We start from the raw sequence: 25,276 nt of genomic DNA, 5'->3' as shown, positions 1-25,276 counted from the left end.
AGATTAGAAATCCAGGAGGCCATCCCAGAGACATCCTCTGTCTCTTCCACATTCCTCTACATACAACTGCCAACTTGGACTCTGTAATGTCTCGGACTCACCTGTCCTGCCTGCAGCATCACCTGCTGTTCCAATCCTCTCCAACCCTCACCCACCTGTGTGAACTTGTTTAGTAAAAAAAAAAGTCAGTTTGGGGCCAGAGCAATAGCATGGCAGTAGGGTGTTTGCCTTGCATGCTGCTGACCCAGGACGAATACAGATTCAGTCCCTGTCATCCCATATGATCCCCTGAGCCAGGAGCGATTTCTGAGTGCAGAACCAGGAGTAACCTCTGAGTGCTGAAAAGTCAGTTTAGCTTGTGCAGAAAGACAATGAAGCAAGAAGTCACTGACTCCATGATTCTCTCCTGACTGGTTTGGTTTATTAATTCTCCGTGACTATCCTTTTTCAGACCTCTCCACCTGCAGTTGGACACAGGGTCACTAGCTTTCACTGCAGCCCTCCATCTCTCTCCACTCTCTGGGTGGGTTTCTAGTGCTCTCTTTGCTGAGTTCCCAGTATCATCTTTGGTGGGTCCCCAGCACTTTTACCTAGAACCCCTGACCTACCCCCATTTTCACCCAACAGTCAGTTAGAGCTCCAGCAACACACACGAAAAATCTACTTGTGGCCACCATGACCCACCTGGCCCCTCCCTACCTCTGTCCCTGGCTCCTCCTGGTCTACCCTCCCCCGGGCCACTTTCTTTTCTTGAACTACCCTGATCCAGAGAGCCCTATGGCCCATTTATCTTCTCATCCTTCGGTTCTCTCAACATCAACTTCCTTAATATATTTATTTATTTTGGATTTGGGGCCACACTGGTAATGTTCAGGGATTACTCCTGGCTCTGCACTCAAGAATCACTCTTGGTGAGATTAGAGGAGCATATGGGATACCAGGGATCAAATCCAAGTTGGTCATGTGCAAAGCAAGCATCCTACCTGCTGCACTATCACTCTGGCCTTCACATCTCCCTTGAAAATTAGGGTTCCTCCACACCCAAAATCAGGATAGGTCCTTGCCTCCTCCTGGCTTCCCAGAGTACACGGCTGCCCTGTGTCCTGGCCCCCTCTGGTCTCAGCTCTCTTTCAAGCATACAAGTCACAGACCAGCCCTGACACTTCCGAAGCTGAGCTTGGACTTCCATGGTGAACCGCAAGCCTAGCATGTAGATGTAGAAGAAGGCACATGGATATAAGAGGGGTGACACAAGGGCTGGGATTCATGGATGGGGGGGACACACTCTGCCTCAGAGTCCAGCTTCAAAGGAGAGTGAGCACACAGGGGACTTGCCATGGTATCGTATATCTTCTGAGGAAGCTTTTTCAAGTTGAAGGAAAGAGCCTTTCCCTACCAGCATCGAACACTGAGTCAAGATGGACTTGCTGATGCCACAGAGGAAAATACCAGTGGAATCTCCAAAGCCATTGGGGAAGTGAGGAGATCCAGCTTCCTCTTCATGCCAGGGAAAATCAGGGTGGAGGAATACATGAAGGCCTTTTCCTATGGGGATAGCACTAGAATGTGGGCACAAAGTACCCACATCAGCCCTGGTCCTTCCTATTGGCCCTTCTCTTCTATTTTGTTCCTGCCAAGGGCTGGTTGTCTCTGCCATGATGGAGACCTGGAATGTTTTGCAGGATCATCAATGGGGCAAGTGGTGCCCCACTGTTTCTCCCTTCCAGAGTGTCTCGTTGGGTCAGTTTTTTTGTTTGCTTTTTGTTTTGGGGTCACACCCAGTGGTGTTCAGAGGTTACTCCTGGCTTTGCTCTCAGAATTCACTTTTGGCAGGCTCGGGAGACCATCTGGGATGTCAGGATTTGAACCGGGGTACGTCCTGTGTTGGCCACGTACAAGGCGAACGCCTTACCGCTGTGCTATTGTTCCGGCCCCTGGCTGGTTCAATTTTTGAAGGCAGTAAAAGCTCAGAAAATGCAGGGAAAAGTGTCCAGAAGAAGATTTGACATCCTTAGAATCAGCCCCTTGTGTCTCCCCACAAGGCCTGGGGTCCTTCTAGGCCAGGGGTCTCAAACTCGCGGCCCTCGGGCCATTTGCGGCTCCTCGTACAACATTTTATGGCCCGCAACTGGCCTTCAAATATCGCAGTATTCGCGATTATTCGCTTACTGAATAATCGCAATAAAAATCGCATTAGTAAGAAAAATCGCATTAAACATTCGCATACCCCGAGCAGTTCATTCGGGGTATGCGAATGTTTAATGCAATTTTTTGCGATTTTTTTCTTACTAATGTGATTTTTTATTGCGAATATTCGGTAAGAGAATAATCGCGAATACTTTGCGCCTAGTGCAGACGTCATTTCCGCTGCTCTTGCCCGCTGTCCCTTTATATTTTTGTGAAATCCCTAATGCGACCCTGCCTCACCCCGACTTTGCCTCCTGAGGCCCCCAGGTAAATTGAGAAATCCCTTATGCGGCCCTGCCTCACCCCGACTTTGCCTCCTGAGGCCCCTGGGTAAATTGAGTTTGAGACCCCTGTTTTAGGCCCTTACTGGAAATCATGCCTTGTCATGCTTGGCAGGCAGTTGCTCCTAGAAACACACATGTACCCCAAATATCTTCTGAACCTAGGATTCAGGCTTTAGCTCTAGAGAAGAAAATCAATGCAATGGTATAGAGAGCAGAACGGCCATGTTTTGGTTTAAAGGAATAAGGATTCCCAATTCTCTCTCAGACATTCATTACTAATGGTGAATCCCATTTTCAAGCAAGATAATTTGCATGTTTTGAAAACCCTAAAAAAAAAGTTCGTCCATAAGAAAGTTTAACAATCTAGCAAGGTAGCAAGTAAAGACCAAAAAATGTGAAGCGCCTTCTTAATTTACACTATTGGCCTGGTCAAAAAGACAACGGAACAGAAAAATCTCACCGTGCCGCAGCTTAGAATGGAGTTTCCTCAAAACAGCATGAAGCTCAGGTGACGAAAACTATGAATGTTTACACAGAGATATGAAAGTAAACTTAAATAAACATACATACACAGAGCGAGTAAATGGAATAACACCTCCCAGAGTGAGAGGACTCAATATTGTAGTCAGGATGTCAGTTCTTTATAAGTCAATTTATAGATATCATCTAATTCCTATGGATAGCAGGTAAAAAAAATGTCAACAAAAGATCTTTTTCATTCTCACTAAAATTGATTCTAAAGTTCATCTGGGCTCTTGGATATGTCGAAAATAGCAGCTAGAAATATTTTGGGGAAATAAGAATGGTGATGATGCTCTGAGACACCAAATTTTCAAACATAATAAAAATAAAGCTCCTGTGATTTGAGCCATGGCAGTGAGCACTAGGTCAGAGGAAGAACAGGGCCGAGTAAGCGGCCTAGAAGCATAGCACAGCTTGGGCCAGATTTCAGCCTGCAGTTCCAATCAGGGAAAAGAAACACAGTTGGAAAAAACACGTAATTATAAAAGGGGAAAAAAACCAATAAGTAAAGATCTTACTGTACCTTTTTAACCAAAGGAGATGATGTGACCTGGATAAAAACTTGGATCTATACAACTGAAATCATAAAGCAAGTAGAAGAAAACGAATAGCTCTGGAAAGTCTGAGCAAGGAAGGATTTTCGAAGCAGGAACACAAGGGGACATGCTGAAGTAAAATCAGGGACTGATGAATTAAAGGGTTCTCTACAACCCAGAAACCAGACACAAACTTAAAAGACAAATGACAAACCAGGAAAAAATACTTCCAACCTTACAGCTAAAGGTTAATATCCGTGTATGCATAAGGAGAGCTTGTGAATCAATAAGAGAAAGATGAATATAAATAGAAGACCGGGCAAAGGACAGGATTGTCAATAAACTGAGAAATAAATGCTCCGACTCATAGTAATCAAGGGAGTGCAAATTAAGACCACAAGACACCATTACTCACAGAGCCCACAGACTAAGACAAAGACAGCCGGATGGAGGGGATCAGATGGGAGTCCCTAGGCTATGTAGGAGAGTGGAACACAGTACAGACTATCGTGGGCCAAGGTGGCGAGACAAGATGCCTTCCGAATATCCCCATCTCTCATGGTTACCAATGGCTCGGCCCAAGAACCCCAAATGTCTGCAGATCTTTCTCTGAGCTATGCTATCTGGTCATAGTGTTATTTCTACTAGCAAATAACTGAATTACCTGAAGGTCCGACAATAGGAAGTTAGTAAATAAAATATGACACATTAATATAACGGAATCTAATGAAATACCGCTTTTAAGATCATGTTTCTGAATGAGTCAGGACAAGGAGAAATCAATAGAGAGAAAGGAGGGGCAGAAAGCAGGAGAAGAAATGATCCCAATTCTGTTCAAAGTGACAAATAATAGATTCTAAAATGTTAATTGTTTTCTGTTAAATCTCTTAAGTGACGTGCTGAGGCATGCTTTTTTCCTTTTGTTAAAAATTTCCATAAAGAGCATCATTACTTTCCTAATTGCCAAGTTATGTAATGTTTAAAAGATCAAACCTCAGCGGTTCTATTTCTAGAATGCTATCCAAAACATTCTCTCATGTATGTCTCATGATCCTCCCATGTACGTCTCATGAACATGCCCTAACACACACATACACACACACAGCTGGGCCCATGATCTCCATGGTGCACAGGAAAGAGGCAGGTGGATAAAGTACTGCAGGTGCTACTGGGCCTTGTGAGATCTGACTGATGTCATTATCATGGACCGAAGTGACATGTCAGAATTCTTTCCAGAATGATGTAGGAAGAAAGGCAGGCTATTGGACAGGAAGGGCCATGTGGGTCCGATGGTGGTGAAGAAGCATAGCAGAAGACCAGGTCTGCAGTGAGAAGTGGTGTTTGGAGGCCAAAAAGATAGTGCAGTGGGTAAGTCACATGCTTTGAATGTGGCCATCCTGGGTTTTATCCCCAGCATATGGTTTTCCATGCACCTCCAGGAGCAATTCCTGAATACAGAGCTAAGTAAGAGTAACCCCTGAGTACCACTGACTGTGGCCCAAAAAGAAAAAAAGAAGGTGTTTGGCTAAGATCACCCACCTTCCAAACCGGGATGAAGAAATCCTTTCTTTGGCTTTATTCGGTACTTCTCTCCCTGCTTTCCTCCCTTCTCCCCGCACCTCACTTTCTGTTTTTTGGATTACATCTTGTAATGCTCAGGGGTCACTCTAACTCTGTATTCAGAAACTATTCCTGGTGTGACTCTGGGGATCATCTAGGATTCCAGGGACTAAACCAGCTTCAACCTTAATGAGATAATTTTAACTTAAAAAAAAAAAAAGAAATAAGGGGCGAGAGAGATAGCATGAAGGTAAGGCATTTGCCTCTCATGCAGAAGGTTGGTGGTTCAAATCCCGGCATCCTATATGGTCCCCTGAGCCTGCCAGGAGCGATTTCTGAGCATAGAGCCAGGAGTAACCCTTGAGCACTGCTGGGTGTGACTCAAAAAAAAAAAAGAAAGAAATAAGGGGCCAGAACAGTGGTGCTAGAGGTAGGGCATCTGCCTTGCAAGTTCTAGCCTAGGACAGACCGTGGTTCGATCCCCCCGTGTCCCATATGGTCCCCCCAAGCCAGGAGCAATTTCTGAGCGCATAGCCAGGAGTAACTCCTGAGCGGCAATGGATGTGGCCCAGAAAACAAAACAAAACAAAAAAATAAAAATAAAATAAAAGGTGTTTAAGGATATAGCACAGCTTTTCAAAGTAACAAAAACAAGATGCAGAATTTCATCTACAGCATGGCTCCAGTTAGTTAAAAAAAAAGCAAAACAAAAACACTAGAAGATAATATGACAAAATATTAACAATGACCCTCTCTAGGCAATGATGTTTGGACATCATTAATTCATTGTGCCTGAGCCTATTTCACAATGGATATTGCTTTTATTTCCCCCCAATTTTCCATATTAACTTAAATTAATGCAGGTCACCCAATGTAACAGGGACTTCTTCCTTCTTCCTTTTCAACTCATCTTTAAGGACAAGTTCAAAGCTTACCCATCCACGAAGTCCTCCTTGATTTCCCCAACTATTTGGCTTTGACCTTGCAGAGTAACCGTTCAATTCCTGATTTCAGAAACTGTTGCCTGGGTCAGTTGAACGGCATTGTAGTGCCTAACCTGTGCCCCTCAGCAGCACTTCTGCTCTTGTACTGGGTCTTGTCTGCATGGCCATGAGCTGAGCAGACCTGTGACCTGCCATATTGTCCCTTTTCGAGCTGGGTCCTCATGGGTGAAAAGGTGGTCCTTCATCATGGGCAGGAACAGTCCCTGACAACAATGCCACACCCATGGAAAAGAAGACATGGCAGAGGGATTTCCTAAAATGCTATATTTATTTATCCTTTTTCTAATCTAGAATTAGTTTCTTCCTTCTCTTTGGAGTTAAAATCATCACAATTTTAGGAGCTGGAGCAATAGCACAGTAGTAAGGCATAAGCCTTGCATGCAGCCAATGCAGGATAAACCCTGGTTCAAATTCCGGCATCCCATAGGATTCCCTGAAACTGACTGGAGTGACTTCTGAGTACAGAGTCAGGAGTAACCCCTTGCATACAGCAAGGGTGTGACCCCCCCCCAAAAAAAAACCCAAAAATAATCATCACAGTTTTATTTTAATGCTAGGGTAGAGAGTAGTTAGGATTTTACGATGGAAGTTCACAAATGAATAATTAGCAATGTCATGTTGTCGTTTCCATTTTCATCATGTTTTATGTTCCACGAGATAATAAATATTGCAACTCATTATTTCACTTGTTTTAGGGCCAAGTCCAGTGGTACTGGAAGCTACTTCCAGTTCATTGCTTGGGGATTGCTCCAGGTAGTGTTGGGGGAGAGACTATGTGGTACCAGGATGAAACCAGGACCTCCTGCATGCAAACCAGGTACCAGTTGGTAAATTCTCATCTCTCCGGCCCTACAAGCAATGTTTTGACTTCAAAAGAAACCACTTTAAAGATGTTACATTTAGGGGCCGAAGTGACAGCACAGCAGTAAGGTGTTTGCCTTGTATACAGCTGACTCAGGACAGACCTGGGCTCGATCCCTGGTGTCCCATATGGTCCCCCGAGCCAGGAGCGAATTTCTGAGTGCGTAGCCAGGAGTAACCCCTGAAAATCACCGGGTGTGGTTCAAAAACAAAACAAAACAAAAAAAGATGTCATATTTGTAAGCAAATAGTATTGGTGCTCAATGGACAAAAGTAGATTATTCTTAACTTTCCAGAATGTTCGTAACTAACTGATCAAAATAGCTACCTCGTTCCTTTTCCCAAGGATTTATCCTCGTAGCATTTATTATAATCTAGACGTTGCTTCAATGTTTTCTTTTTTGCTCCTTTCTTTTTTTTAAATTTCGCTAAGAACAAGTTTCATGAGGATAAGGTGTAAACTGGCTCACTGTTGATACATAGTAGGTATCAATACATGAGGTAAAAGAAGGATCTTGGAGCTGGAGATGTTGAAGGATTCTTTGTGCTGGAAGGCATAGGCCAAACTCTGATCTGGAGAAATAGCAGAGCAAGGTGTCGGAGAGATAGCACAGCAGTTGGGCGTTTGCCTTGTACACAGCCGATACAGGACAGAAGATGGTTAGAATCCAGGCATCTCGGGCCTGGAGAGATAGCACAGCTGCGTTTGCCTTGCAAGCAGCCAATCCAGGACCAAAGGTGGTTGGTTCGAATCCCAGTGTCCCATATGGTCCCCCGTGCCTGCCAGGAGCTATTTCTGAGCAGACAGCCAGGAGTATCCCCTGAGCACTGCCGGGTGTGGCCCAAACCCCCCCCCCCAAAAAAAAGAATCCAGGCATCTCATATGGTCCCCTATGCCTGCCAGGAGCGATTTCTGAATGCAGAGTCAGGAGTAACCCCTGAGCAGCGCTGGGTGTGACCCAAAAACAAAAACAAAACAAACAACAAAAAAATAGCAGAGCAAGTAGGACGTTTGCCTTGCATACAAATCGACCTGGGTTCAAACCCTGGCATCCCATCTGATCTTCCAAGCACTGCCAAGAATGATTTCTGATTGCAGAGGCAGGAGTAACCCTTGAGTATCAGTGGTGTGGCCCCCAAACAGCAAAACAAACAAGCAAAAAGACTTTGATCAGAGTGTTTCAATGTCAGAAAAATCAAACTGGGTACTGAAGCTCAGATGGATAAAACTGAATCTAGGAATTCATCACAGTTACATGTTAGCTACATCCTGTTACATGCAAAGGTTTCCCGTGTGCCTGTTCATTCTGGGAATAAGACATTCAGAGCAGAGTCAACACAGAGCAGAATTTTTGGCCAGTAGCTCCAGCTTACCCAGCAGCAGGACATATCAAGGGGAAAAAAATCCACACAACTCAATTGCAAGCAGCTTTTACCCTGCTCCTCCTCCAGTTTTCTACTTCCCCAGAGCTCCTGTTTCTCCTAGGACTCTGTCTTTCTTTAGAAAACAAATTGCTTGAGGGCTGGAGTAATAGCACAGCAGGTAGGGGCATTTGCCTTGCCCATGGATGGCCCGGGGTTTGATTCCTGGTATCCCATATGGTCCCCCTAGCTTGTTGGGAGTAATTACTGAGTGCAGAGACAGGAGTAACCTCTGAGCAACACCAGGTGCAACACACACACACACACACACACACACACACACACACAAACAACAACAAAATATTTTCCCCAGAAGTTGATAGGAAAATGCCCTCTTGTGGGCATCATTGGTCCACCTCTACCGAGCTAAAGAAAACATGGTAATTCAGTAAAATTCCTTTCTGGGGATGGTAGAGACTTTTCTTGAAAATCAATCTCAAATCTCAATCCCCTGTTCCAGTGAAAATAACATCTTCTAGAAGGCCATTCCACAGTACTTCTCTCCTTCTGCGAGCCTAACTCATCGAGGCAAGTTGTGATTATTTTAAACAACATCATTACAAAGATAATCACTCTCCTTTCTAAACTTCTGTATGATTTGCTAATGACTGGGTGACTTTTTTTTTTTTAATCATCGCCCAGAATCTGCTTCCTTTCTGTTCCCGGGAAACCATCACCTGAGATTGACAGGCGGCAACTGAAAATAATAAAATTATGTAAGATGAGCTTGTAATCACCAGCATTTCACAAGCAGCAAATGCATTTTTTGCGCCGGCTGAGGAACAGAAAGTTTCTTCCTCATTTTAAATCTGTATCAGAGGTAAAGCCTCCTATTAAAACACAATTCTCTGCACACTTACCATCCCTGGCAAACCGCCAAGGAGGCGATCACAGAACCATCGCTGCAAAGAAGCGGGTTGGCAAAGGCTCAGAGGGGGCTCCTGGGAAAGAAAGAAGAGCAGACTTGGGGGTTCTCGGGTTGGCCCTGTTCAAGGTCTCTTTCCACACTGGCCAGGTTCCCTGTGGGTGAGTGTGTGCGCGCGCACACACACAGATACACACACAGACACACAGACACACACACACACACACACACACATAAACCTCACTATATATACCATACACAGATGCATTCCACATACAGACATACGCACCATATATTCTACAACTACCATACATGCATATCATATGCCACACATAAAATTGCATGTTCTCTCTCGACACATATCCAAACACTACATATACCATCCACAGATGCATACCACATGCATATAGACATACACACCAGATATCCTACAACTACCGTACATGCATATCATACGCTACACACAAAGTTGCATGTTCTCTCCTCTCTTTCTCTCTCCTCCCCCCCCCCCCCCCCATTCTGGTGGTTCCTTTTCTCTGAACAGTGAACGCTGCTACTGCCATCATTCGCACTGAAGTGTGAGCTCTGCCATCCAGCACTGGGTTAACTGCGGGCGACCTTTACGGGGCTGCAGCCGTACAGGTGCAAGTGACCACTTGGGGGCACAGTGACTCGAGAAAGCTCTGCAGCAGCGTTCAACCAACAGCTTTAACGCCAAGCCAGGCTTTCTGCCTTTCCCCTGGAGGCCTCCCAGGCTCGATTCTGTTGGCTCCCAGGGCAGGAAGAACTTGCGAGGACTGTTCAGTGTGAGGTTGAGAGTGACAAGGAGGAGGGAGATTCCGGGACGCAGGGTAAACAACTGTGCCTGGAAACCCCCCTACTGCAAAATGACTGCCCAGGTTTCCATCTGTCTTACTGTGAGTACCCCCCTCTCCTCCCTCACATACCCCTCTGGCTCCCTCTGCGAGGGGTGCTGGCAAAGAGCCAAAGCGTCATCAGCTTACAGTACTTTTCCTTGTCAGAAAGGCTTCACGTGTCCACCGGGAAAAGCCTGCTAATTATGTTTAAAATCTGGACAATTTTTCAAAGTTGAAAGAAGATCTCTGTGAACAAGATAGAAGGTTGCTGTCGGTCTTTTCTGGTTTCTGTTTTCTTTTGGTGAAGGCACCCCCCACCCCAACCCACCCAAAGCTGGAGCTCACCAGAGCTACACCCTGCAGTGCTGGTTGTGTGTGTCTTTTTTGCAAACTCGGGCCCATGCATGCCAGACACATGTGGGGATCAGCCCCCTGAACTGCACTCCCCCGCCCCTCCATGCCCGTTCGTTCCCTGTTCCTTTCCCTTTCCACACGGTCGACAGTGTACTATACACAGAATCTTGTTCTGGTGTCTTTTAATTAGCCAAGTTTCCTTCTTCATTAAAAAGGATTCTCTCAAATGTCCGAACTCATTGATAAAGTTACTTTAGAAATGCTCATCTCAAGCCCTAGAGACTGGCTGGTGTTTTCCCTTCAGTTTCTGGATCAGGAAAACAAGCAGTTTTCTTGTCACGGTTTGGTACCTCTTTCCTCAACAGGAAGTCGCTAGAAAGTTCTGTCCAGGCTATTCTGTTCATAGCTGGGGAGATACAAGTCTGTCTGGGGTGGAGGGCAGAGGGATCCGGAGAACCTGGGAGTTAAGTATTAGCTTAGGTTAAATAAGGTTAAAGACTAAAGCAAATCTCCTAAATTTATGTCCTGGGTGATCTTGGCAGGGGGATCCAGGATGGCCAGTGAGGCCTTCTGGTTGAAGCAGAGGTGGATCCTAGTTTTTAGGGGCCCTTACCAGGCTGCCCCTTTAGGCAAGCATCCCTTTTCCATATGACAATAATGAACAACACACAAGATTTTATGTCCCCTGCATTTGCTCACCCAAGACAGCATGACACAGCACCTAATTCTCAGGCTGAAGGTGAGGAGATACCTTAACTAGACCCCAACTTCCACCTTCCTCTCATCATTGAGGATGCTCTCCCTAGGTAAGAATGAGGGACTCCATCTGGGTGTCCTGTGCTGCAAAGTGTACATGTCATAGCCCAAGTCTGGAGAGAGAATTCACAAGGGAAGGTCTTAAAAGAGGGTACAATGCGGGGATGGGGGTGGGGGGAGGTGGCAACTGAGGGAAGAAAAGGGTTAAGAAAAGGAGGCATGGGGTGAGTGGGATATCTGCATAGGAGGGGAACAAGATCCATCCAAGGAAAGATGCACTGCTCTGAAATGTGGGGTTTAGGGACACAGACCTCTCAGTCCCTGCCTGACTAGAAGGGGACCCCAAAGAGTATAAAGTCTGATGGCAGAAAAGTCATGTGAACTGTGTGCTGAAAGGAATAAAATAATATGCAGATACCCCTGCAGTGATTGTATTGCAAACTACAGTACCCTAAAAGGAAAAAAGAGGGGGAGGAGACAAAGAGACAAATGGAGAGGCAGGCTGGGCTTAGAGGAGGAAGGAGAGGATAACTGGGGTAACTGGTGGCAGAAAATGAACACTGGCTAAGGGATGGATTCTTTTATTCTTTATCTAATGGTGATTTAATTTTTAAAAATGGTTTGTAGGGCGGAGATGAATGTCACACGTAGCTTGACAAGAAAGATGCTAACCAGGACATCCATAAGCCATGCTGCTTGGGGACTGCAGTAGGAACTGCACTGGCCTTTTGGCCCAACCACCAAGCTCTGTCCTTAGGCACAGTGCCCAGGGTAACCTCCCCAAGGGCAGAGCTTCCTGCTGAGGCACTCTGAGGACCGGTCAGCCGCATCACACAGGCACAGCTTTTTTGCAAGTCACCCCAAGCCTGCTCACCATCAAAGGGGCCGTCTATGGTGGGGACACATACCCCAGTCCCCCGTGTCCACATAGAAAAGTAATGTGTTGAGGACACATCCACAGGGAAAGGGGCAGCGGTGGGCACTGAGGGATTCTGCACGTCACCAAAGCTGGGCATTTCTGAGCCTTGGCCCATTACTTACATGAGGAGAGAGGGAATAAAGAGGACCAGTGGGTGAGCACCTCAGGGAAGTGTGTGCCCCTCTTTTGAGATGTGTCAATGCAGCTGGCAGGCAGCTGCTGACATCGTGGCCTGGACACATTGACAATGTGTAGGCTGTGTGGCCTCGTCCAGCGATCCCACCTCAGACAATGTGCCAATCGCTGTCTTGTGTGGCACAGGGCCCTGGGAGACAGAGCCAAAGCTCCCCAGGAGTCACAAAGGCTCTGCTGGTCTCCCTGAGTGAAATGATAAATGCATTTTGTAGGTCTGGATTGCATCTGAATGTGTGCTGCTTCTATTGTGGTGAAACACACGGAGCCCCCAAGTTACCGTGCAGTTCGGTAAGTGTGTGGTTCATTAAGTACATTCACTGCCCTTGTTGGAACCAGGGTTCCATGAAAGGAGCGATAACCTCCCACAAGCTCTGGGGGAGGGAGGGGGAGTTCCCTGCACCTTGGGTGCAGAACTCTGTATCCTGGGGAGCCTCCCATAGTGCGATCACTCAGCACCGGCCCTTTCAGAATTGTTTTTACTTCATTTTTTCTAGGATCATCCACAAAGCAGCAAGTTTCGAAATCTCCTTCCTTTTGGTGCCAGGCCTGTTTGATTCCACCACTTAAATGCATCACTCAGTGCTGGGAGTGTGTCGTGAGAAAGGCCTCGTGGCACGTCCCGGCACCGATGGCTGGAAGGAAACTGCACAGGCCTGGCAGAATCTACAATGTCTTCCGTAGAGCCAGGCTTGGGGAAGGCGGAATCATTCGCACTGATGGGAGAGTCACGACGTGAAGCTTCGTGACCAGGACACATCCCACCTCTTCTCCCACTGATGGACACTCTGGTCATTGGTATCAAGTGGCTGTTGTGAATAATGCTGCTCCCATCAGGGATAAAGCAGTGGGATCTTATCACAATAAGCAGATGCGTCAGTATGAGCGGATCCACCTACTACTATACCATGTTCAGCAGAGGTTAACACCATTTTCCTTCTGTACAGATCCAACTGTTCCAAGTCCTTCACCAGCTCTTGTGAGGTTCTGAAAGATGACCCTTTTGCCTTCCTATGGGGCATGACGTGGTACCTCCATAGGGTCCCAATTTATAGTTTCCTAATGGTGAGCAGCTTAAGCATCTCCATGTGTCTCCTGGCTGCCAGTCCGCTTCCTCTGGATGAAAGTCTAGTGGAGGATTCCTTTGCTCTTTCATTTGGGGGTAGGAGCCACACTCAGTGGTTCTCATCACCTCTAGCAGGACTTGGGGGAATCGGATGTGGTGCCAGGAGTTGAACCCAGGTCAACTTTGTACAAGGCAAGCACTGTAGAGGGCTATCTCAATTGTGTACTTGGCAGGGTGACCCACCAGAGGTGTGCAGTGCAGGCATGGGTCAGACCAATCCAAGCTGCCCTCACAGCTGAGGAATTCTCTACCTGGAGGGTCCTTAAATCAATGCATGGTGATTAAGCCAATCACCTCATATTGTTCTCTACCCCTAGCTATGGGGAAAACCCAAGTTCCTTTCTCCTTTGTGTGTGTGAGAATGGGGAAGAAGGTGAGGAGGGGGAAGGAAATGTATTTCTTTTATCTTCAATCCATTTAGAGCCAAAACGTGGTCCTCGTGTACATGATGAGACCACTGCTTACCCATAACCTGCTCTTGGAACCTACTCGGGAGAGTCTGGCCTGATCTTACTCTATCGACATTGGGATCAGCAAGAGGAAACCAAGAGACAATTTAGGACTGTCAAGCAAAGTGAAATGCAACCCAAATTTCTATCACCCCATCAATTTATTTCACACACATCCCATACACACACTCCCACCATGACTGGTCCTATATTATGGCCTGGTGCCTGAGACCCATGCCCTGTGAAACACCACTTTCTAATCCTGTCCTCTGGCTTGCAGGGTCTCCAAGCAGCAGCCAACCAGAGTGAGTCAACAGGACTAAAGTCTCAGGAGCTCTTGGCTGCATTCAGTGTGCCGTGATGTTCAGGGCTGGCCCAGAAAATCCCTGGACAGGACCTCTCCCTCATCTTACCCTGTCTGTCCTTCACACATTTCTGGAGGAGCCACGGGCTTCCTCCTAAGACCGGGAACTCTCCTGGCTGGGACCTCATGTCAGAGAATTGGAACAGCAAGTACCCAACACATGCCAGCTTCTTGCCTGCAAGGAGACCATGATTCCCAAGATGAATCCAGAAATAACCTCTTGTCCACATGACTTGGAGCGGAACCCCAACTACCCATACACTTAGGCAGGCTGTGCTAGGCCTGGCACCATAGCGCTCTGTAAACAGGGCCTCATTTCTTTCTCAAATAGTCCATTAAAGTCAGAGCAGCCCAGGGAGCCTTGGGCACAAAGCCAATCAGGAATCAAGGCAACCCCAAATTCAACTTTGGTTCTGTTTACAAATCATGACAGTCCATTTAAGTGTAAAGACTCTGGGCAACCTATGGTGGGTCTCTGATGCCTTAGAGTTATTTCACAACTTTAATGTTCTCTTTCCCTCCACTTTTACTATCAATGTTGACCATTAGAAAGCCCTGCAGTAAAGTCATGCTGATCCTGTCCCTTTCATAAGTCACTTATATTTCTCATTGCAGGGGCTATTGGCTCGTTCCTTCTCCAGAGGTCTCCTCATCCCTTCCTACCATGATATCTAGATAAACTCTCTTGTCTCTCTGGAACTCATTTGCAAAATGAGAACTCAAGTCACAGGAATCCCCAGGAAAGGAAGTGTTTTCTCCTCAGTACCTGGCCCAAACCCGGTTCCTGTATGTCTATACTTGTGAGAAGCTCCAGGAACGTTTATCATTACAACTTAGTGTCTTGGGATACTAAGTTTCACTGTATGTTGCATCCCAAAGCAAATATTTGAGTCTGGAAATGTAAAAAGGGAGAAGAGAAAGGGGGTATTGTTCTGTTTAGAGACCAGACTTGAACATTGCCTGCCAATGGCCAACACTGCTCATATCCTAAAAGAAAGCCAGGTAACTGTGATAAAGCTAGTTCTTAAACTTGGCCTCAGCCTTTACTCACCAGACTTGGGATTGTCTAGTCTGTCCCCTTCCTTCTGGGAACTCTGTGGGAATGTAAAGGAAGCCTCAGGCCTGGTTTGACCCCAGGTAAAAATAAGTCAGTGGGAAGAGGGAGAACAGGCCAGAAAAGCAGGAACATGGGAGCGGTCAATGCCCTCTGAATCATTCATCAGCCACTCTCTGCATGTGCCACTTACCCATCTGCCCTCGATGGCCACTTAGTTCTAGGTCTGATCAACATCCCCTGCAGAGGCTGGTTAGGGTTGGAAGAGGGAAAGAGGAAGCAAACCCATCTCTGGGATATTGCCCCCTCCCTTCACTTCTTCTCCTACCCTCTTACCACTCCCCCATCCCCTGCCAAATATATCTAAAGACTAAAACTAGAACCAGAGTTGCGAAGAGTGTTATTCTCATGCAGAACAGCCTACATGATTTCTGGGCATATCATTTCCCTTCAGAACAATGCTCTTCGGGGCCAGAGCGATAATCCATTGGGTTGAGCAATTGCTTTGCATGCAGTCAACCCGGGTTCAATGTCTGGCATTCCATATAGTCCCCTAAGCACCATCAGAAAATATTCCTGAGCGCAAAAACAAAACAAAACAAAAAACAATGCTCTTATGAAATTCTACCCATGGAAGGGTCTTAGGGGGGCAGCCCTGTATGTATTAGTGGGGTGCAAAGGACCAGGTAGTGGGCACTAGAAGTACCTGGCAGATTCCAGCCCTCACTGAAAGGAAGACACTTCTAAAAGTTAGTCTTCAAAATTCCAAGTCATCAAACTCAGAAGATTCCGTTTAGATTAGTTAGAATTCATCAGCAAGCATCTGTAATAGATAAGAGGCCCAAATATAGCATCTAGAATAGCACCTGACAAAAAACTATCCATAGATAATGCTGTGGTTACTACATGGCGGGGGGGGGGGGGGGAAATCCCCTAGAGCAGAGTTTGACGTCTATTACCTACCCTCATCTCTGGCCCGATAAATGTATTGTGGTGAACATACTGATTATTCTGAGGCTTCTCCTGCTAAATCTCTCCTTCAATCTCACATACTGACTATTATAGAGCTCTAGTGTGTGCCCAACCCAGGTGCAGGGATTCAAAAAGACGCATGCCAGGACCAATAGCAGGGTTCCTGGATATGTCGTGAAGCTTTTGCCAAAGGTTTCTGCTCCTTTTTGTGCCATTTATTTATTATTACATGGGCTCAATGGGAAACAGATGTCATTCAAGTGTCTCAAAACTCCCCTCATTAGCTTTCCAGGAACCTGAATAAATGAGGCAGGTGGACAGATCCAAAAGCAGATGAATGTTTGGTCAAAACTTGTTGATATTTCTAGGTAAGCTCTCAGTCCCTCTAACAGAATTATCTTATTCAAAATGTTAGTTAGTGGACACCTGCATTGAGACCTCGTCTGGAACATCAGATGGACACACACACACACACACACACACACACACACACACACACACACACACACACACAAACAGAATGGTAGCTGGCGAATTCAAACCTCAAAGTACACCTTTAGAGTCCAGTTGATTACCCTTTCGAGTTTCATCTTTACTTGTAAAATGAGGGTAATTCATATAGCCCAACTCTGATAAGAGGGTTATCTAACAGACATAAAGTCCTAAAAGAGAGCACGTAGCCTGGACTGGAAGCTCTTATGATTATGTTATTGGGCTTGATCCAGTTTGGTGATGGAATAATAAGGTAGATTAGCTGACCTCTAAAATCCACATCTGGGGGCCGGAGAGATAGCATAGAGGTAGTGAGTTTGCCTTGTATGCAGAAGGATGGTGGTTTGAATCCCAGCATCCCATATGGTCCCCCGAGCCTGCCAGGAGTGATTTCTGAGCATAGAGCCAGGAGTAACCCCTGAGCGCTGCCGGGTGTGACTCAAATCCCCCCCCCCAAATCCACATCAACTCTCAATCATGACAGCCGAAATGAAATTAAAAGTTCAAACAGCAATTCCACTCAAACACATTTGTAGCTGTTGTCGCTGTATTACAAATCTCTTCTGGATTTGTTTGTTTGATTGTTTGTTTTCAGAATCAGCAGTGATTTGAGATTGATTCCCTGGATTCAAGTCAGTATCTGCAGGGAGACATCTGCGTTCAAATTCTGCAGGACAGTGTTGGGCTGTGAATTCCGAGGCCTGATGCTCCTCTGCTGTCACAGTCACTTACTTGGGCCATCATCATACTGTGATGATTCCCACCATTTTTGTTTTTGTTTGGGGGGGGGGGGGAGTCACACCTGGCTTAGGAGGTTACTCCTGGCTCTACGCTCAGAAATCGCTCCTGGCAGGTTCAGGGGACCATATAGGATGCCAGGATTCGAACCACCATCCTTCTGCATGCAAGACAAATGACCTACCTCCATGCTATCTCTCCGGCCCCAATTCCCACCATTTTCATAAAAGAAAACAGAGGCTTCCGGAGATGAAGGCCTTTTGCATATTCCAGCAGCTAACAAGAGTCCAGAGTTGAGTCCTCTGACATTAGTGCTCCCTTCCTACCTGCTGCAATGATTCTAGGCAGGGCTCGTAGTAGAAGCCATGAAACTGGAGATATGTCTGCGTAGCAATGGAAGAATGTGAGTAAACCATGTCAACTGGAGTCTTTTCCAAATTTTGTCTTTTAATTTTTCAATTGTGGCAGAGGTAGTGGTCAGGGGTCCCCAGGGCCCCTCTTGGCAGTGAGAGAGGGGAGGTGTGTTTGTGTATGTGTGCTGAGGGGCTAGAATACACATGCAACACATGGATTTAACCACATAAGTTACATCCTGGCCTGTCTGCTCCTTTTTTTTTGGTCTTTGGGTCACACAAGGTGACGCTCAGGGGTTACTCCTGGCTCTGCACTCAGAAATTGCTCCTGGCTTGGGGGACCATATAAGACTTTGGGAATCAAACCCAGGTCCATTCTGGGTCAGTCAGCCCTGTGCAAGGCAAATGTCCTATGGCTGCACTATGCTCCCTCTGGCCCTGTCTACTCTATTTTTGACTTAGGGCCATGAGGCAGACAACATCTTCACCAAGATGCTTACACAGATGCTCCATGTCAGGTACTAAAAGGTCAAAAGGTGGCAGAGTTCCTGAGCATCTATGACCATGAAGTGAGAGCACAGCCTTGAGGAGACACTCACACACAATGAGAGCGCACTTGACCCTTTATTACAGGAAGTAGTCAATGCCCAGAAGCAGAAAGAACAATCTTGAGGTGCTGAGGGAGCAGCAGGAAGGGACAGCTGATGTTTAATGAAGAGCAGGCTGCAATTTGCAGTTTTGCTTTTTGTTTGTTTGGTTTTTTGAAGGGTCACCACCCAGGGGTTACTCCTGGCTCTGTGCTGAAAAATTACTCCTGGTAGACTTGGGGGAACCACATGGGAAGCTGGGACTTGAACCTGGGTCAGGCACGTGCAAGGCCAAAGCCCTACCTGCTGTGCTACTGCTTCGGCTCCTCAGTTTTGCATTTTTGATGAAAAAGTTTTGATGAAAAACACACTGCACAGCAATGAACATTCAGGAAAAATGACTAGTTCTGTTATGTGGTATTTATGTTCCCACTTTATATTCCCAATAGATGAGTGTGGGTACGTCTGTATTGTATATACATATTGGCATGTACACTGTACATGTTGTATAGGTATTATATGTGTATTTGTACATACATATAAATATATATATATGTATGTATGGCTTCTCCTATATTTGTGACTCATAAATGGTGGTGCTCAGGGGCTACTCCCAGCTCTGTGCTCAGGGAACTACTCGGTGCAGGGAATGGAACCTGGGCTGCCACATGCAAAGCATGAGCTCCAATGCACTGAGCTATCTCTCTGGCCCTGTACATGTCTTCCCCGAAGCTTAAGTACTTTGCAAAATGAGATATTCTATAAATGATTAAAAAATGAAAGTGGGGGTCGGAATGTGGCAAAGAGGTAGGATGTTTGCCTTGCGTGTGTCTGACCTAGGACGGACCATGGTTCAATCTCCTGGCTTCCCATATGGTCCTCCAAGCCAGAGGCAATTTCTGAGCGCATAGCCAGGAGTAACCCGGAGTAGCTACACCGGGTGTGGCCCCAAAACCAAAAATAATAAAATAAATAAAAAATATAAAAGTGATGGCCATAGTTCCAGTGGCAGCAGCTCAACATTTGTTTGAACTCTTGGTTCAGCACTGGGCCCCCCACTGTCCTTGTTCTCTGCACCTTGCTCTAACCTCAGCATGGACCTTCTGCTACAGCTCAGCTCAAGGGCTCACATGAATTTCACCACTGTGTACTCTCTCCCAGGATCCCAGAGCCAGTTCTGCCCCTTCCACCCGAGAAATGCCAGCGCCCCTGGATGGCGTGGAGCTAATGGAACTCATAACTTGCAGGTTGATTTTGGTGACCAAACTGCTTGGCCAGATTTGCCGCGGCTAGGTCCCTGTTTTCTAGTGATTTTCTTAAAGAACAAATGGACTCTGGGAAGCGAGGTGTCATGGTGGAAGGAAGGCACTCCATTCAGAACAGCTTCTGATGCCAATTATCTTTGACCTATCAGACAGGCAAAGGGCCTTGGCATGCTTTTCTTTTCTTAACCACTATAATGACCATTTCCATGGCATCATTTACCTCCAATAAAAGCACTTTCCAGGGATCACCTCACGTAGTTATTTTAGCATATTGGCCAATGACCCCTCCTGAATTTCCTCAAGAATAACACCCCCTCTTTTGCACACAGTTCAGAGAGTCTTCCAGTTTCTAAACCTTTAGATCTAAGTGTGATTTACTTATCTGCAAAGGTTCATTATTCTCTGTCTTTACTGCTTTGGTTTATCCTCACCCATACCCAATGACTGGATTTCTGAGTTTCATTCTTCCTCTGACCCCAAGGAGGCACTTGGCTGGCTGATGACAGAATCACAGGGTTGGCGATCACTCCGTTTCACCCTCCGACTTTGAATTTAAGTGTTTCAATTAGTTTCCCTGATCCTAATAAGTCAGTGGTGTGCTAATGCTTGCCTTGATATTTCTAAAACAGAGGGTGTGATTAGCATGGGGTGGCATCATTACAAAGCAAAGCTGAAAGTGAGTAGCAAAACCATCGCTCGCATTTTAGCGAAATTGCTTTTTCAGTGAACTTAGAATGCTCCAAAGGATAATATGCGCTGTGACTAAATGTATATCGTATTCGGACATTCCTTTGATGCTTTGGAATCATCCGTCTTTTGACCACTACTGGAAGAGAAAAAGATTCGAGAAGGTCAGGCCTGTTTTAACAGAAAAAGTCTCAAAGTATGTTTTGACCAGCTAGAGCTGAAGACTTAAGAATCTTTGAATCATAGAGGCAAAAGGGGAAAAGGGAAGGAAGGTAGAAGGGGAGGAAAAAAAGAATAAAGCAAGAAAGGAGAATGGAAAAAAGGAAGAAGGGAGATAGAAGAAAGGAAGAAGGAAGGCAGGAAGGCAGTAGGACGGAAGGAAGAAAGGGAGGGAGGGAAGGAGGGAGGGAGGGAGGGAGGAAGGAAGGAAGGAAGGAAGGAAGGAAGGAAGGAAGGAAGGAAGGAAGGAAGGAAGGAAGGAAGGAAGGAAGGAACATCTTGTAGTCAACACTGTTAGATTGAATTCGTCTCCAGGCCATAAAGCCAGACAGTTTTACTGTAAGCAAGCTGGAAGAAACAAAAAAATACCCACGCACACAGATGCTAAAAAACTACATTAGCATCCGTGGTGTTATTTGAGTCTATTAAGAAAAAATTTAACCCGTTCATAGCTGGGTATAACCAGCAATAGTATAAATCTCCAGGGAATGAGCACAGGAAAGTCAGAAAATGCTTTAAATTGAGCATGATTTGCAGCCAAATCAATTGATAAATGAAAGGGGGGAGAAAAAAAAACAAGATACCACAATGGAAACTGATGCCAAAGATTTATAAGGTTGACTAAGTAAACAAAAAATGGAATGGATCACCATGGAAATGCATGAATATTGAAATAGGCAAGATCTGAATAGACTAATGATATGCCTCACTTAGACTGACAGGTGTTGATAACAACTGTGACACTCTATCCACACCAACATCCACACTTCTAACATGTTTATTCCTAGAAAACAGGGTGTTGAGTGTGAAGGTTCCTGTAGTAAAGCTTATAATCAAAATATATTTCCTAATCTTAAAGGGACAGACCCACTTCTCATCTACTTGGAAAAACAACAACAACAAAAAGGTTTGGTTGTTTTTTTTTTCTTTCCGTTCTGAGTGTCGAGCTAACATTCTCTTGGGCCGCCCTAGTCTTTGTTCCAATAAACATCTCCCAGCACTGAATTCTGAATCTTACTCCCTCCCAGTCGAGAATTTGAAGTAGGACCACCACTCATTAGAAACGTAATTAGAAAAGACAAACACTAGATTTTTCCCCCTTTATCACATAAAGATGAAAACCAATAACCCTCAATCTATTTGTTACCATGGCTACCATAGAATATTTTATTTCGGTACAACTCTTAGGTATTTCATTTGGATTTTTTGCTTGCAAATCAAAGTTGGAGACTGACAAAAAAAAATCGCATTAACTATGCCAGAAATGTAGAAACCGAGTAGCAGAAAAGGCTTTTCTTTAATCATGGACAAATATGGTTTATAAGATGCATGTGGAGAGAAGTTATTAAATTTGGTTAAAAGCCATCAGCCCATAAACCAATTCAAATGCCGTTAAATTCATAGAGAGTTTCAGGGCACACACATGCAAGTCATTCACTGATGGATGAAAGGAGGCAAAAATGAAAGACACTCAGACGGACTGACACTGGGGAGGGAGAAGATATGATGGCAGGCACACAGCTCCATCCATACCTGGAGAAACATCTAGAATTCCTGGCGACTCAAGCCTACACCCGGTGGCCCGTTGTCACCTGTGACTCAATGGATGATAGTGACCGCCTCTGATAGACAGTTGATAAAATTATCCATACACACACACACACACACACACACACACACACACAATGAAAAAAAGTTAACTCTCCACGACCCCCAAGGTAATTCTGAAACATCAGAGATGAAGAGGGTTCATTAAATCTGCCTGCCTGCCTTCCTCCCCAAGGAAAATCATCCTTGAAAAGGTGCCCTGGCCAGGGGGGACAAGTCAGAGGCAAGACCACAAGGGGCCAGGACAGGAGCTCAGGAAGCGACTAGAAAGATGACTTGGAAGAAAAGACTAAAATTAGGGGAAAGGCAGATTTCTTTCCTCCGGCAGACCTGCCCCTGCATGCCGAATGAATCCGAATTCCAGAATTCCAATCTCGCTGTTGGCCAGAGAGTGGCTGCAGTTTGCAGCCCCGAACGAAGAAGCCTCGAGGTCCCTGAGCAAGCCGAGTGCAAGTTTCTCCAGCTCCAGCGGCAGCAGCAGCAGCAGCAGAAGCAGCAGCAAGCAGCAGCTCTGGCGTAGTGCAACGGTCTGGTCCCTGCAGCGCCGAGGTCTCGCTAATGCTACATAAATACCTGCGTCCCCGCGTCGCCCGGGGCGCGCCGCGTCGCCAGCACCCGAGGGAGGGAGGCGAGCCCTAGCCGAGCCGCAGGGACAGGCAGGGCGGCCGCTCACGGCCCGTTAGCATCCCCGGGGACCCGGCCAACTGACCACTTCTGTGGTTCACTCTCATCGGGCCCTGGGGGCTTCTCTGCGGGGCGGATCCAGGCAAATGGGGTTCGCGCCCCAAGACTGGTCACCGCCGGCAGGCAGCGCGTCCCCACCTTCCCTGGGGGGCCGGCGCAGACCCCATCTGGCTCGGAGCCGTCTCTGGGCTGCGCTCTCAGCTCGAGCACACACACCCTTGTCCCCTCCGGGCCAGGGGGTTGAATAGGGCGCGGGTACCCGCACCCGGACAGCACAGAAGAAGCCGGACTCTCTGGGCTCTCCCAGGCTACGGGCGATTCGGATTCGGATTCGGATTGGGACGTGAGCCCTCGGCCCCCTGCGCCCACCCCCTGCACCTTACACACCTGCACGTCTATACTCTCCCTTCCACACATAAACAAGCCCTCGCTGCACCCCGCACCATGTCCTTCTCCTTCCCACCGCCCCGCAACCAGATCGCACCCAAACGACGTGAAAATAGGTTTTTTTTGGGGGGGGGGCACCAAAAGGGTTCCTTCCTGATGGTGTGTATGCCGGCTCTTCACCACCAAAGTTACTTAGGATGGAGTACAGACACCCACGATCCCCCCCAGCATACAGGGGTCCGAGATCGCCGGGGAGAGAACCCCCCCAAGCCTGGCCCCAGTGCGTGCGTAATAGCGCGCGGAGGTCCCCCGAACCGCAGGGCGCGCGCGGCGGTGGTGCCGGGGTCCAGCCCTTCAGGTGTGTGTCTCCTCCGGGTGGGGGGTGTAAATAGGTGGATTGTGAGGAGAGGCCATCCCTCCTTCCCAAGCCCGGTTTGGGGGTGCCCTGGGCCGCTCAGCTCAGGAGAGGTGGCCTGGAACAAGGAACGCGCGCGCTGCCGGGCCCAGCCCGAAGGGGTGCCCAAGCCCTGGGTCACGCTCAGCAGCTTCCAGCACCCCTGCGATCCCCGCGATCACAGAGACCCAGAGCACCCTAGTGCACACATACCCGGGGGTGGAGGGGGGCTGGAAGTTTTTTTTTTTTCGCCTTCCCCTATTTTTCCAAAACCTCTTGGAGCAGCGCAGGCGCAAGGGCTCCTGCATGCAGCCTGGTGAGTCCAGCCAGACAGACGCGGGAGGCACCAGCAGCAAGGCAAGCCGTCACCGGGAGGCCACCGGGAGAGCCCAGCCCAGGCGATCCGGGTTCTGGGGGGCCCCACTTAAAATCTCAGGGGCTCCATCCAGATCGCCTAAAGCTAAGCCCGGCTTTCTTCCTTACCTCCAGCCGTGCCACTCCGGCTCCGGCTCGGCGCGCGGGCGCAGCAGGGGGACTGATGGAGAGGGGCCGGCGCCGGCGGGGAGCGGTGGCGACTGCTGGAAGCGCGCGGGTCCGGGCCGGGAGAAACGGATCCAGGTCCAACACCTCCTCGCGGGGTTGCTGCAGCTCTCCGCTGCTTCTCCTTCCTCCTCCTCCTTTTCCTCCTCCTCTTCTTCCTCCGTAGCCGCCGCCGCCGCTGCTTCCAGGCAGCCCGGGGCGGATGCCCGCGCTTGGGAAGTGGGTCCGGGCGCCTGGCAGCGGCGATCGGGGCACTGGCGAGGCGCTCACCGGGGCGGCGGCGGCTCCGGCAGCATCGCCTCCGCCCTGTCCCCGCAGCCCTGGCGGCTGCGGGGCTTGGGGCCGGCTCCGGGCTCCGGATCGGGCGGCTACTGCTGCTGCTGCTGCTGCGTGGATGCGCTCAGGCGCGGCTCGGGGCGCACTCGGGGCGGGCTGGGCGGCCGCTCGGGCGACGACGGGGATGGGGACGGGGACGGGGATGGCGACGCGGGGGTTGGCACGGCCGCGACGCGGGGACCATGCTCCCTTCTGGCTCGCTGGCGCTCCGGGTTCCGTCTGCTTTAGCTGCGAGGGAGGCGGGCTCCGGCGCGCAGCCAGGCCCGGGCAGAGCCAATCACGGGCGCCCGAGTGGGCTGGGGGGCGGAGGGTGCGGGAGGCGGGGCGCCCCAAGCCGGGCACCCGGTCGGTGCAGCTCCCCGGGGCCCTGCGCGGGGCTCCCCGGGCTAGCGGCCACCGCCGTGCGCGCTGGCCCCTGGTTCCGAGTCCTCTCCCAACACGGCGTCGGCCCGGCCCGGCTCGGCTCGGCTCGGTGCCGCCCTTCTGGGGCTGCCCCGGATTCCCCGATGCTGGCCCCGCGCGGGTCCCCAAATCTCGGATTCCGCCGGCACGGGTTCGGGGGTGTCGCCTGACCCCCAACCCGGCGCCCCCGAGTCCAGCGCTCCGCTTCTTGTGGAGCAAACTGGAAGAAAAGTTTGGGCTCGCGGAGAGTCCGATCGCCTTGCAGCTTTGTGCCCACTCGGAGACACTCCTGCTACCGAA

At 48.2% G+C, this 25,276-nt stretch overlaps 1 protein-coding gene across 1 annotated transcript in view; it reads right to left on the bottom strand.

Moving 5' to 3' along the window:
- The window catches only part of KLHL29 (kelch like family member 29), a 257,953-nt gene extending 233,755 nt beyond the window's left edge, over window positions 1-24,198 (bottom strand). Inside the window, exon 1 of the mRNA XM_049784506.1 lies at window positions 24,182-24,198. The gene's annotated coding sequence lies outside the window, so the exon portion shown is untranslated. The remainder of the gene's footprint in view (window positions 1-24,181) is intronic.
- Between the last annotated feature and the right edge of the window lie 1,078 nt (window positions 24,199-25,276).

The sequence above is a fragment of the Suncus etruscus genome, chromosome 12 (genome assembly GCF_024139225.1).
Source record: "Suncus etruscus isolate mSunEtr1 chromosome 12, mSunEtr1.pri.cur, whole genome shotgun sequence".
In the NCBI taxonomy this organism is placed as follows: domain Eukaryota; kingdom Metazoa; phylum Chordata; class Mammalia; order Eulipotyphla; family Soricidae; genus Suncus; species Suncus etruscus.
The sequence above is the reverse complement of the archived record's forward strand: the minus strand, read 5'-3'. Positions and strand labels throughout refer to the sequence as shown.